Source organism: Sminthopsis crassicaudata, chromosome 1, assembly GCF_048593235.1.
Source record: "Sminthopsis crassicaudata isolate SCR6 chromosome 1, ASM4859323v1, whole genome shotgun sequence".
NCBI classification, from domain to species: Eukaryota; Metazoa; Chordata; class Mammalia; order Dasyuromorphia; family Dasyuridae; genus Sminthopsis; species Sminthopsis crassicaudata.
The window spans coordinates 59,610,636-59,625,167 of NC_133617.1; the positions used below are offsets into that span (position 1 = coordinate 59,610,636).

Genomic DNA, 14,532 nt, shown 5'->3' on the forward strand with positions numbered 1-14,532 from the left:
GGGTCTGTTGGTCATGAAATTAGAATAGTTCATTTCAAGTTCGTTTGAATATTTTTGTATGAATAAAATCAATGAAGATAGATTGGAAGACACATGGGATAGTGGGAAAACATTTGATTGTATTAAAATATGTCATTGCTAAAAGTCTGAGACATAAAATATTTAGGGAATTGAGAAGAGATTTGTAACACAAGGACATTCTTTTAAAAATTCATTCAAAGGATGAAAACAAACAATAAATGACCACAAGAAAACATTTTTCAAATCATGATCCAATATGCTGAATTTTCACCTTATAGTCTGAAAATCTGGAAGAATTGTGCTAAGTTAGCCTTGGGTTTCCTTCTTGATAGAGTTGCAAAGGAATCCAAAAATAGTGGTTCACGTTTTGTTGGAAAAGGGAGAAGAGAATAAGCATTTGTTAGGAGCCTACTATTGTTCCAGGCCTTGTCCTACACCCATTATAAATATTACTTCATTTGATCTTAACTTGGAAATTTATTCTTTACTTAAAAGGACAAAATCGATACATGATTGATGAATATATAGTAGATTATATTGAGATAATATTTTTAGGAGAGTCAGATAAAGGAAATATGTTGCATTCAATTATTGTCTCAATGCAAATAATTCTCAAATCTATTTATCTACCTCTAACTTTTTCCCTTCAGCTCTAGGCTTATATTTCCAATTGTCAAACACATTTGAATTTGTTATTTTTATCCTTAAAACTTCCTTTTTTACCCAATTTTGTGATTACTGTTGAAGATGCCATTTTTTCAATTTTATAATCTAGGTAACATCCTTTACTTTCTGTTACCCCAGCCCCATATCCAATGTTATGCTAATCCCTGTTAATTTTACATTCACAAAATGTCTCTTTTACACTGCCTTTTCTTCTCTGACCTTTCTACCATTTTGGTGAAGTCTTTAGTCACTTCATACTTTTACTTCCTTGTTGGTTTCTCCATCTTACTTATCTTCTGTTCATCTTTCACTGAGTTATCAAACTGATCTTCCTAAATACCATGTCTTCTCATTATTTAACAAACTCATGTGTCTTCCTATCACTTCTGGGGAAAATAGAAATCATCTATTTGGTATTTGTCCTTTACAGTATGCCCATTTCCCATCTTTCTAGTCTTCTTAACTATATTTCCCCCATACATCCTGTGGTGCAGTGACTCCAGCCATCTTGCTGTTCATCACACAAGATACTTCAAACTCCAGATACTTCCAATATCTGTCCTTCTTTCCATTCTCTCCCTCATTATTTCTACCTTCTGGCTTCCTTTGCTCCTTCAAGTCTTAGCTATTATCCTATATTTTATATGAATATGTTCCCTTCCTCTCCCCTAAATTATTGTCTTCCCTCAGTTAATTATGTACAATTTATCCTTTATTCATATCTGATTAGTTCTTTTCATGTTGTCTTCTGATTAGACTCTGAGTTCTAGAAGAAAAGAAACTTTTAAAATTGTTTTTTTTTTTGTATCTCTAGCATTTAGCAAAATGGATACTAAATAGTCATTTGCTAAGGATCAATGCAAAAAGAAAGCGAAACAGTATTCTTCTAATAGTTCATTATAGACTACCTACCAAATGGGAATAAATACATCAAGGATTTGGGAAAGTGATCACTAGCTAGGTAGAGACATGAAAAAGTAATAATTATCCAGAGAAGTTGATGCCTTTTGTCTGTCTAAAGCACAACAACTGATACATTGTTTTTTGGATTATTATGATAGTAATTTTGTTTTGAAAAATAATTTAAAGATGTATGATTCTGAATAGCATTATAGTGAACATGGAGAAAATAGATATTGAGATAGAATTTATGGGTGTCTTGAATAGATGTTCACCATTCTAAATTAAAATTAATAAAAAAGGACTATCTGATTCATACTCTAGATATTGAACAAGCAGATTTCAAAGGGTTCAGAAAGATGATTTGTATCCCATGGCTACAGAGCAAAGAGGTATGGAAAACACTCAAGAATTAAAATTTTAAAATACAAACATTTGTTAGGAGAAAGAGAAAAAGTAATTCTTTAAAGAAACAAAAATGTTATAAAGCAAATGCACTGACTGCTGTAGATTTATATTCAATCTCCATAGTTCTTTTTCTGGATACAGAAGATAAAATATTTTACCTGGAATACCAGAGAGAAGAGTGATCTGAGTGTGGTGGTGATATCTGATAATGAATTCTAGTTCAGTTATTTGCAGTTGTGTTTGGCTCTTGGTCACCCCATTTATGTTTTTCTTGTAAAATATACTGTAATGGTTTGCTATTTCCTTCCCTAGATAATTTTACAGTTGAGGGACTGAGACAAACAGGATAAAATGAATTGTACATGCTACAAATTGTATCTGAGGCTGGATTTGAACCCAGAACTTTGTTTCTCTATGCCTGGAGTTCTATCCACGGTGCCACCTTAGTATCTCCATCCCCCCACACCCGAAATGAAAAAGAACTTTTAAAGTCTTTTTTTGATAAAGAGGAAGACTAAATCAAGAATAGACAAGTCATCCAAGGTAGATGGAATAATTGTAACACTATCTTCAATTCTTGAAAAGGACCAAAATGGCCCTACTATGTTGGGGTCAAATTATGGTATGTCCCACTGTGGCTAATCAAAACAGTATGAGCTCAGGAGGTTATATCACAAGTCAGACACAAATATTACATATGAACATTTGGGACCAAAATGAAAATGCACAAAACATTCACACATTAAGGAAGTAAGACTTATGAAAGATTTTACTTTTGTTTTTTTCTGCTAAATGGTTTGAATGATTTTTACATGAGGAGAAATTTCAGAAGACTAGAACAAGCATGTTCAACATACAAGTGTGAATCAAAGTAAATGAAGGGATGGGAAAAGAGCATCTTAATGTAATTAATGAATTTTCCAGTCAACTAGACTGGATGTACTATATCACAGAGTCCTGAAAGTGCTAGAAAATGTGTATTGAGCCACTGGCAGCAGTTTCTGAGAGATTGTGGAGAAAGGGAGAGGTATCACAGAGTATGATAAGAAAAATAATTATGAATTTGAGTTTAGGTTTATCTAACTGCAGACCTAGTAATACATGCAATGCTCTACCTAGCTATTCATTACTGGGTTACTAGTTGATTAATATTCTTATCTTGTTTTGTCCAGGGAAATTATTTGGACATATCTTTATACAGTTGTTTTTTGGAACAAAGGAGTAGGATTTTCTATGAATTAATAGGAAATTACTTCACTATGAGTACAAGTAAATTGTTAGTAAATTTCTTTCTCTCATGAATCCTAATTGTTATGAACATAGATTCTATTTCTCTGAAACTTCTTACCATACTTACACCTATAAGAATACTGTTTCTGAGTCCAGCCAGTGACAAATCTCATATTGGAAAGCTGGAAGCTCTTGTGTGAGAAATGAAAAGGTAGGTAGTTTTGCTAAATTAGAGAGTACTTAGTAAGAAGGCATAAAAAAAATAAGAATGGGTCATCCAAGAGGTTATAAAGTCAAATAGTGATTTTATATTTGATTCTAGAAGCAGCCTTTGAAGTTTGTCAAAATGGGGATGGAGGTTCTGTGATCAGAGCTATGCTAAAGGAAGATCAGTTTAACAGCTAATTGGAGGATGAAATGGAGTGAGGAGAACTTTGGAACTGGGAAACTCAATAGTTGACTATTTTTAGCCCTTTACAACTCTGAAGTTCCATGTTCCAAGTTTCTTTTGAACTTAAAACATTTTATTGGCTAGGACATCATCTTGTCTATTTATGTACCAAGTTTTTTCTGATTTTGAATTCTAAATTCTATTGAATCCTTCCTCGTCCTCTTCCTCTTCCTCCTTGTCCTTTTCCTCTTTCACCTATATTTCCTCTTCCTGTAGGAAGTTTCCCTTTTTTCTCCAGTCTTTTCATTTACTAACTACTTCCCACAGCCCACTGTTCTGGGTCCAGAGATGGTTACTATTTTCAAATAAGGACTTAGTGCCCCTACATATTACAGGATTACACAGTTGATTATAAGTTCTTAAATGTGACTCATGTTCATGAATACAACATTTCCATATGTAAATTCCTGATGATCATGGAGTATTCAGAACAATAATCAAGTACAATCAAATTGGAGAGAAAAGATTCTATCAAGAAAATTATGTAAATATCAGAAGTTGGGGAAAATGTGTTTCAGTCTCTCAATGAGCAGATGCATTAAGAAACATTCATATTAACTCATAGAACACCAGAAACATGGCTGACCATGGATATAGATGGAAGAGGAAAATAAAATTCTTCCTTCTTCTAAGTAACAATTTAATTGTAATCTGTTTTCAAGGAAACTTTAAAGGTAGTTTTATTGCACAGTTAACTCTTCTATTACTGAAAAGGCCCTTTTCTCCATTTTGAATCCAAACTTAATCAGTAGTGTTCAGCACACTATGTCAGCATTGATCTGAAGTACTATTTTCCAGTCACAAATCTTTGGTTTCTTTCTATGCCCCTCATTGCCTTCAACCTAATATGTTGGTAGTACAAAAGAAACCAGAGGCAATTATAGTTGTGCCCCAACAAAGCTATGCATACAAAATCAGGGAATCATACAACTTCCAATGACATGTGTGACTGACTCTTGAAAAGCCTAATCATTCTAATTGGTCAGCCCAACTGGAGAGAGAGGGGGTAAACCTAAATTGCAAAGTGCTAAAATATTAAAAATTCAAGGCTAAGTAAATAGATGTTAGTTTCTCTGGACCCATCATTAGGAATAACTAAATTTTATATCAGAATCCTCTTTACTCAGTACATTTCCTCTGAATTAAGAAAGCAAAGGTTAGAAATCAAAGGCAAAACAAAATAAAAAAATAAAACAATGAAAACAATAAAATAAAATAAAAACTCAGTAACAAGAAAATTTTTTTTTATATTACAGAAATTATTTTTATTGTTCCTTTAAGGACTCTAGTGAATGAACATCTAATTAAATTATATTTTATTATTTTCATTTTGAAAAAAGTGAATATTAATATTAATCTTATGTATATATATATATGCATGTTTAATCTAAACTTGTTTTTGCAACTAATTACCTTGGTACAATAATTTAGCAATTGTTCATTTGTCACTTTAACATCTGTGCTCCCTTTTGCTATAGAAATGGTAGGCAATTATTTCAACCAGATGGAAAGGATAAAGTTGTTCTATAATGATGGCTTTGAATACTGGGGGATGAGGAAAAGTATCTTACTATATTTAAATAATTATTTTAGGCTTTTGGATCAATGTGCATTTTAAATTTTAATTTCTTTAATGTTATGGCAACTTCCAAGTTAGCATTTTGGAAGCTTCAGCTGTTCCATATCTCATGTCCAGCTATCAAATATATGAGGTATACAAGAATGCAAATTGTGTTTGGTTCATTTATTTAGCAAATGCTGTTTAATCCCAAACATTCCCCATGCATTTTTCATCACTTAATAAAATGCATGTGAATGTTTGTGAATGAATGTACATTATGTTTGAAATCATATGAAAAAGCTAAAGTTTATGAACCTTCCATAGAATTAAAGTAGTGGTAAAAAATGGGATGAGACTGCCCTTCTGATTTTAATGAATATGACAAATTATCTCACAGATCTATTGGTTCTGCTAAATTGTTCATGGTTAACCAAATGAAATTAATGATAAATTGCTAGCTATAATAAAAAGATGTATAACTAATTATACTTCACTAGTTCTTTTGATAATTAAATATTTGGTGATCTAAAGATCTTTCTGATGGTGCCTGAGAAAAGAATTAAGTATTTACTTTAATTTCTTCTTAACATCTCTAATTGCTCCCACATAGAAAGAATTTTAGTGTGTTCCCTAAAAGAACTTTTAGAAAACTGATCTCTAAATGAAGATATTGTTATTTTTGGTCTGTCAGCAATTTACATTACTTTGTTACTATATTTAATGATTTTGATTGACATATTTCCCTAATTAAGAAATTATTGCTTATTTCAAATATTTCATCTTCATCATGTTTCATACTAAGCAAGCAAATCTCTCAAACATACATATTGTTATAAATCTTTTGAGGAATTTGGACATTTTGTTCTACTTCTCAGAAAACTTCAATCCTGTGTTCATTGTCTTAATATGATTAGTATTTTGGAAACAATTTATTTTCCCCTTAAATTTCAGCTGAACTCCCAAATACTTAAGCAGTCTTAAAGCTAAGTTGTCTATATGCTGAATATTTCATTACTATCAGAGCAAGATATTCTTGAAGAGTAACAAAAGGGTATTTAGTATTATGCTTCCCTTATGGAAACAGGAACTTTCCTTTATACATCTTTGATTAGATTATTTTTAATCTGATAAAATGGATTTTCATGGGATTATTTATGAAAGAAGTATTAATAAGTATGTTGCATTATGATTGAAAATAATTAAAATATACTTGAGAAAAGATTCATTTTTGAATTTTGAATTTGAATTTAATTTTAGTAGATAAAATATTTTTGAATGAATTATGGAAAGAAATTGAATGGAAAAAACATTTTGCAGTCCTATCAATAAAGTCAAAAGACAAGAGAAATATAAGACATAAGTAAAAGAAATTGTATGTTTCAGTTCTGGCTATCTACATACCCAAGTACCTTTTAGCAAGAAGCTTCTAAGATTTTATGACTCATTCACCATATTCCTTTGTATGAGTTTTCTCCCTTGAGATGAATGGAAAGCGCCTTCTGCAGATTCACTTACTTGGGTATTTAGTCAGAATCTTCTATTCTGTTCTGGAAGAACCCAACTCTGGTGTCTTCCTGGGTTTCCTTCCCATAGAGTGATCAGGAAACTAGCCAAATCCATGAGTTCTTCCCAGAGAAAGGAGGCTTGTGATGTCAATTGAAGTGACATGTATTACAGCAAGAATCTGGTGTGCTCACTAGGAAAGGTGAGTAGTTATCATGGTAGGTGCTTTTAGATAGAGTCCTTGGGTCCAAGGCTCCAATTCCCTGAAGTCTTTGTTAGAAACTAATCCCAAGTAATTGTCCCCTATCCACTCCAGACTCTTTGGGCTTGGCTTCCTATGGGGAAGAATTTAAAGGAAGTTGTCCAATTTATTTTAACAATGCTGCTTGAGCTAGCAATGCTAAGAGCTCCCTATGTTTCTAGCCCTGCTCCAGGGAAGAGAACTTTGAGCTTGGAGCATTGAGCTGAAATACATTTTAACATAAAGCCCACAAAAAATCAGGGCTGAGAGAGAACTTAAGACATTGATTCTATATAACTTTGTTTCAGAGTTTCTTTTGGCACACAACATTACAGAACCACAAATTAGAGCCGGAAGAGATCTGAGACCACCTATCTAGTGTGAATCCCTTATTTCAGAATGGAAGAAATGGAATTCTTGAGTAGTTATGTGACTTGCCCAAGGTCAGACAGGTATCAGAAATCAGTTGTAACCATGTTTAGGGAAATACAGTTTCCCTAAGTTACAGCCATTGTCCACAGTTGCATTTTGTTCTCACTTTTGTGATTCATTTCTTTCACCCAGAGAAACCAGGAATTTCAATATCTAACAGCAGCTCACATACAGCATAGTGAAGCACTTTGCTAGTGATCATGTGATCATGTGATTCTATGGCCTCATTTTACAATGGAATAAACAGGGGGCTTGCCCAGTTAGGGTCACAGAGCTCAATTTCAACTTCATGGCCCTTTGAATGGGTCAGGGTCATCCTAGGTAAAAGTGGATGGTCAGTCAATGAATCAATCAGGCAGGCAGAGTGCTAAGTGCTAGGATACAAAGAGGGACCAAAGATAATTCCTGCCCTGAAGATGCTCACAATATAAAAGTATAGAATACTGGATCTAGAGTCTGGAAAATTTGAGTTCACACCTGTCCTCTAATACTTCAAAGCTGTATGAGTGTCATAAATTCACTTAAAATCTACCTCAGTTTTCTCAACTGCAAAATGGGGATAATAGTAGCATCTACCTTACAGGGCTATTTTGAGGATCAAATTGGATAATAACACAGCTGTGTATATTCCCTGGGGAAAGGTTGTCAAAGGGTTTAGTGACCTTTTCATGTGTGCCAGTGGAATGCAACTTCTACCCTCTGCTAAACCTATTTCTCTCATTTCCCATTACCTGCAATGAGAAGAGCACCCAGTGTAATGATGGGCAATCTTTCCTTTAAATGTGGACCTTTAATCTCTTGCTGTGCATGTTTTCTGAGGGAAGAAAATGTGTGTAGGGTGTAGGGAATAGAAAATCTTTCTTCCCTCCATATGGATGCTGAAGTGATAATTCTGAAGCCCACATCTTACCATAAGACCCATATCTTAACATTTTCAATAATCCCTAGTGACTTCTCTAAGATAAAGCACTTTGGAACTAATCCAATTATTTTGTGGACATTATGTGGAATTATACCTAAAATGTGCCCATACTTTTTGATCCAGCAATACCACTACTAATTCTATTTCCAAAAATGATTATGGAAGCAAAATAATATGTTTTAAAATATTTATAGGAGTTCTATTTGTAGTGGCAAAGAACGGGAAATTGCAGAAATGTCCATCAGTTGGAAAATGTCTAAGCAAGTTTTACTTGACTGTGATGAAATACTACTGTTATAAGAAACAATGAGCTCAATAATCTTAGAAAAACATGGACAAGTGTGCATGAAATAATGGAGAGTGAAACGAGCAGCACTAAGAGAACATTGCATATAGTAATAGCAATATTTTTAAAGTAAAGTGCCACTTTGAGTGATTGTCATTTTAATTATTATCAATAACCAAATTAACTACAACTTCTAAGTAGAAGAATGTATAGAATGATTGTATGTATTTGTGTTTAATGGTAGTCATCTCTAGCTCAAGCTGTGGGAGCAAAGAAAACAAAAGAAAAAAGGATTTACCTGATAACTTTTTCATTCATTTAAAAGAAATAGCAAATATTTTAAATAAGTTTTGTGGTTTCTTTTTTTTTTTCATTTTTCCCTCTATATCATATAGTATAGTATATAGTATAGTATAGTATTATGGAAATGCTCATTTTATTCATAAATTAAATAGAAATTTAAAAAACAAATTCTTCAGCTCAGTTCATAGCAATTTAAATTTCCTCTGACTCCCTGTATGTTGCCATTTTGTGATTTTGAATAATGTAGTCATTCTATTTGAAGTGTTTATACTTTAGTTTGATCAGAAAATATATCAATGCTTCTTGAGATCATGTGTGAAATTAATGGCATGAAATTCAGACACATAATGTAAGCATGGTATGGTAATAAGTGTTTAACAGCAGGATCACTTAACTGAATTTTTAGTTTCATCTGCGTTTTCAATTTTTTTTCCAGCACTTTCTTAAGTCCAGACAATCAATGAAACAACCCATCAAGTTCTGATTTGTAGCAAAAGAGAAGATAAAAGAAATATGCCTCCAAATGGCTATTATAATTTTTAATTACCTAGCTTCAACCTACCTTTCTAGCTTTCCATGTATTTTTGACACAATCACAGTGGAGTTCCTGGAAAGAGACATAATTATACTGGAGTTCCAGGGCTTTCTAAAATCAGCTTGTTCATTATTTTTTTGTAGAACAATAATATTTCATTAATTTCATATACCATAACTTTTTCAGCCATTCCCCAATTGATGAACATCTTCTCTTTTCCCAATTCTTTGCCACTGGAAAAAGAGCTGCTACAAACATTTTTTTATATGTGGGTCTTTTCTCTTCCTTTATGACTTTCTTGGGATGCAGACCCAGTAGTGGTACTGCTGGGTCAAAGAGAATGTAGTGATTATGGCCTTTTGAGCATAGTTCCAAATTGCCTCTTCAGAATTGTTGGATCATTTCACAAGAGAATTGTTTTCTTTAGTAACTTGTTGATGCCTTTTTTTTTTTTTTTATCAGGTAAGTCCCATGATTTTTTTTTTTTTTTTGTTATTATTTTCTTCAATATTTTTTTCTTTTGGTGCCTTTTCTATCAAGCCAATGTTTTTCTTTTCATAATTTTCCTAGACTCACTGTAATTCCTTTTCACTGTGTTTGTTCTCTCTTATCTTTTTTCTTTAATGCTTCCAGATAGTTTTGCAGACATTGAGGTCAGCTAGAGTTTTTCTTTGAGGTTTTGATTTTACCTATTTTTATAATGTTGTTTTTAAAACTTATGGGGGGAGAATTCTGGGAAGATGGAGGAATAGGTCAGGAAATTTCAAGGTCTCCAGATTTCTACCCTTCTCCACAGACTAATTTTGCATCTCAATGTTAACAAGGACTGGTAAAAAAATCAAGAAGACTTGGTGCAGAATAGGAATTCTTCTGGTTCAACCCAAGAAGATCTGAAGACTCTAGGCCAGGAATTAACTAGTCGGAAGTGTAAACACTTCCAGTCTAGCTCCAGAGAAACACCATCTCAGGAGGAAGCACAGAAACTTTTCTCCTCCCAGATAGCAAGGGGAGTCATGGTCTAAGTCTGGGAAGACAGAGGCTGTTTAGGAATAGCAGGTCCAGCTGTGCTTGAGAGATTCGGCCTTTGGTGAAAGGGAACCAGCACATTCTGTTAGTGCAGAACCAGTGGGACAGGGATCCTGCTGACTTTGGGCACTTGCAAGAGGGTGGAGTTTTTAATCTAGAACTGCAGGTCACAGGGCAGAGCAGAGGAAGATTGAGGAAGAAATCCCACAAAAACAAGACTATGGAAAAAAGTTAATTAATTAGAAAGGGAGTCACAGAGTCTTAAAGATACAAATAACTATTGGGGAATGACTGGATATGTTATGGTATATGAAGGTAATATTTTTGTTCTGTAGATATGATTTTAGAAAGGCCTGGAAAGGTTTAAATGAATTGATACTGAGTTAAACAAATAGAACCAGGAATATTTTGTACACAATAACAAGTATATTTGATGATGAAGTATGAAGGACTATATTTTTATTGGTAGTTAAGTGATCCAAGGCTATCCCAAGAGGCTTTGAATAGAAAAGGCCATCTGTATCCCAAAAGAAGAACTATGGAGATTGAATATAAAGCAAAACATGCTATGTTCACTTCTTTTTTTCCCCATTTCCCCCCTCTCCCATGGCTTTTTCCTTTGTTCTGATATATACTCTCATTACTGTCATTCTCTTGAATGAAATTATGGATAGTTTCTGTGATTTGTTTTTTGGTCCACTCATTTTTTAGAATTGGATTACTTAATTTCCAATTGGTTTTATTCTATCTTTCCCTGGTCTTTTATTGAATATAATTTTTATCGCATTGTGATCTAAATTGATAGTGAGGTTTTTATATCCCAATACATGGTCAGTTTTTGTGTAGGTGCCATGTACTGCCAAGAAAATCATGTATTCTTTTCTTTATCTATTCACTTTTCTCCAGATGTCTATTATATCTCAGGTTTTCTAAGACATTATTAATCTCCCTTATTTCTCTCTTATTTATTTTGTTGTTAGAGTCTTTTGATTCTGAGAAGGAAAAGTTGAGGTTCCTCATTAATATAGTTTTGTTGTCTATTTTTTCCTGTAACTGGCTTAATATATTCTGTAAGAATTTGTATACTCCATTACTTGGGTGCATATAGATTTAATATCATTAATACTTCATTGTTTATGGTACCCTTTATCAAAATGTACTTTCCTTTCTTATCTCTTTTAATTATATCTATTTTTACTTTTGCTTTATCTGAGATTGGAATTGCTACCCTGGGTTTTCTTTACTTCAGCAGAAGCATAATTCTGTTCCAGCCTTTTATCTTTACTTTGTATGCATCTCTCTATGTCAAATATGTTTCTTGTAAATAACATATTGTATGATTCTGTTTTTTAATCCATTCTGCTATTTGCTTCTGTTTTATGGGAGAGTTCATCCTATTCACATCCTGTTATTTCCCTCTGTATTTCCCTCCATCCTATTTTCTCCCCAGTTCTTTTGTTCTTTTACCACTTTCTCCTCAGTAGTGTTTTGGTTGTTTTTTTATTTTTTATTTTTGATCCACCCCACTCACTATCTTATCTTGTATCACCACTCCCTTCTTCTTTAACCTTTTTTCCCCCTACTATTTCTGCCCTCCCTTTTCTTTCCTCTTTCTCTCCTACCTCTTTTTCAGTTTTATATATTTCTATATCCAACTGAATGATTAAGTTATTTCATCTTAGAGCCAAAGTTAATGAGATCAAACTTCAGACAATGCTCATCTCCCTCCTTTACCCTCATAGTTTTTAATAGGTGTTTTGTGTCTCTTCATGTGATCTAATTTGCTCCTTTATACATTCCGTTTCCTTTTCCAAAACAGTCCTCTTTTCACCCCTTAATGTTTTTTCTTTGATATCCTCATGTTAAAGTCCGGACCAAACCATACCTTCTGTCCATGTAATGCTCCCTTCTGTCTGCCTCCATTACAAGATACAATTCCCAAGAGTTGCAGATATCATTTTCCCACACAGGGATGTAAACAGTTTAACCTTTAAATAAGATATATATTTTTCCTGTTTACCTTTCTATGCTTTTCTTGAGTCCTGTGTTTGTAGATTAAAATTTCTGTTTAGTTCTGCTTTTTTAAATAGAAATTATCGAAAATATCTTATTTCATTGAAGATGCATCACCTCCCCTGAAAGATGAAGCTCATTCTCCCCGAGTAATTAATTCTTGTTTGCAATTCCAGGTACTTTGCCTTCCCAGAATATGGTATTCCAGGTCCTCTGAACCTTTATTGTAGAAGCTGCCAGATCCTAGGTAATCCTGAGTGTTGCTCCTTGATATTTCAATTATTTTTGTCTGGCAGCTTGCAGTATTTTTTCCTTGAGGTTGTAGTTATGGAGTTTTGCAACAATGTTTCTTTGTGTTTTTCTTGTGGGATGTCTTGGCAATGGTGATTGATGGATTCTTTCAATGAATAGTTCCTCTTTTGTTTCTAGAGTATCTGGACAGTTTTCCTTGAAGATCTCTGGAAGAATGCTATCCAGGCTCTATTTTTTCTCATAGTCTTCAGGTAGACCAATAATTTTTATATTGTCTCTCGTGGATTTATTTTCCAGGTCACCTATTGTCCAATGAGGTCTTTTCTTTCTTTTTAGTTTGTTTGACTGAGTCTTCATGTCTCATGAAGTCATTGGCTTCAATTTGCCTCATTCTAGTTTTTAATGTGTGATTTTCTTCAGTTAGCTTTTTAAAAATCTTTTTCCATTTTGCTAATTCTGCTTTTTAAGGTGTTGTTTTCTTCATTGGATTTTTTTTTTTTTTCATTTGGTCAATTGTATTTTTTAAGAAATTGCTTTTCTTTCCAACTTGTTGACATTCTCTTGCATACCTCTCATTTTTTATATTTTTCTTATTTTCTTTTAAAAATCTTTGATGATCCCTACCAAAAGACTCTGGGTTTGACACCATAACATATCTGTCTTTGAGATTTTCTCTGTAGTCATTTTGTCTTTGTCTGAGTTGGTATTTTGTTCTTCTCTATCACTAGAGCAGCTTTCTATGATCAAAATTCTTTTGTGTTTCTTGTCATTTTCTTTCCTTTTTTGGGGGTATTTTCTTTCTTTTCTTATTTATTTATATTTGCTTTTATGGTTGAGCTCTGCTCTTGGGGTAAAGTGGATGCTTTTCCAAGCTTCCTGTGCAGATCTGACCTTGGCTTTGAGCACAGGGATCCTTGTATTTTCAGGGTACAAGTTTGCCTTCTTTTTTCAGGAAACAGCCTGGTTTCTCAGAGTTTACTTTCTGAGTTGGGACTAGAGGCTCCCACTGATCTGCTCTTCTACTGAGCCAGAAAAGAGAGTTTTAATTGCTGATTTACTATTATTAAGGCATTCTTATCAGCTGAAATTTTTTGAATCTGTCTTGAACTGGAGAGTGGTTTCATTCCATCAGATTCTTTTCAGCAACTTAGTTTCATGTGGTTTTCAAGAGAAATTGAGAGAGCTGGAATAGCTTCCTGTCTTAACTCTGCCATCTTGGCCATACTTCTAGAAATACTCTCTGACTAGATTAGTTTTGATTGCAAAACTTATGCCAGGCTCATGGCATTCCTATAAAACATGCATCCAGGTATGAGTTTAGCAAGCTGGCTTTGATTTGACTGAATTTTTTTCCACCCAGTGTAAAGATTTGTAACATGCACTCCTGGCAGTTACTATTACCAGTCTGTCCTAGGCCCAACAGAGTACCTTTGACTACTGACCTTTACAGTGTCAACTCTACCTGGCTCGCCTCCTCTTGAGGCCTTCAAAGGTCTCTGGCCAAGATCTCTTGAATCTATAGTTTAATAACTGGTAGTATGCTCAAGAACAGCCACGGTAATCTTAAAAGCCTTTATTATACCTACTCATTATACCTACTCACATAATGCCCTGACTTAATGCCCTGACTTGTTAACTTCTTACCTCTCACGGCTCCACCAGCTTGGCTCAGCTACCCCAGGTTAGGGAGCCAGGTTAAAGAGCACCAGGTTAAAGAGAGCGACTGCTGTCTGCAGTGGGCTTATAAAGGGCCTGTGAGGTTACACACACAGCCAATCAGCG

The 14,532-nt window shown here is 33.8% G+C and overlaps 1 long non-coding RNA gene across 1 annotated transcript; it reads right to left on the reverse strand.

Moving 5' to 3' along the window:
* Window positions 1–6,763: 6,763 nt before the first annotated feature.
* On the reverse strand, window positions 6,764–14,532 carry LOC141551958 (uncharacterized). The gene is made up of 3 exons (XR_012485028.1): window positions 14,395–14,532; window positions 9,487–9,531; window positions 6,764–7,075 (listed from the first exon to the last, which is right to left on the reverse strand). It is a non-coding gene; the product is annotated as an uncharacterized LOC141551958 (long non-coding RNA).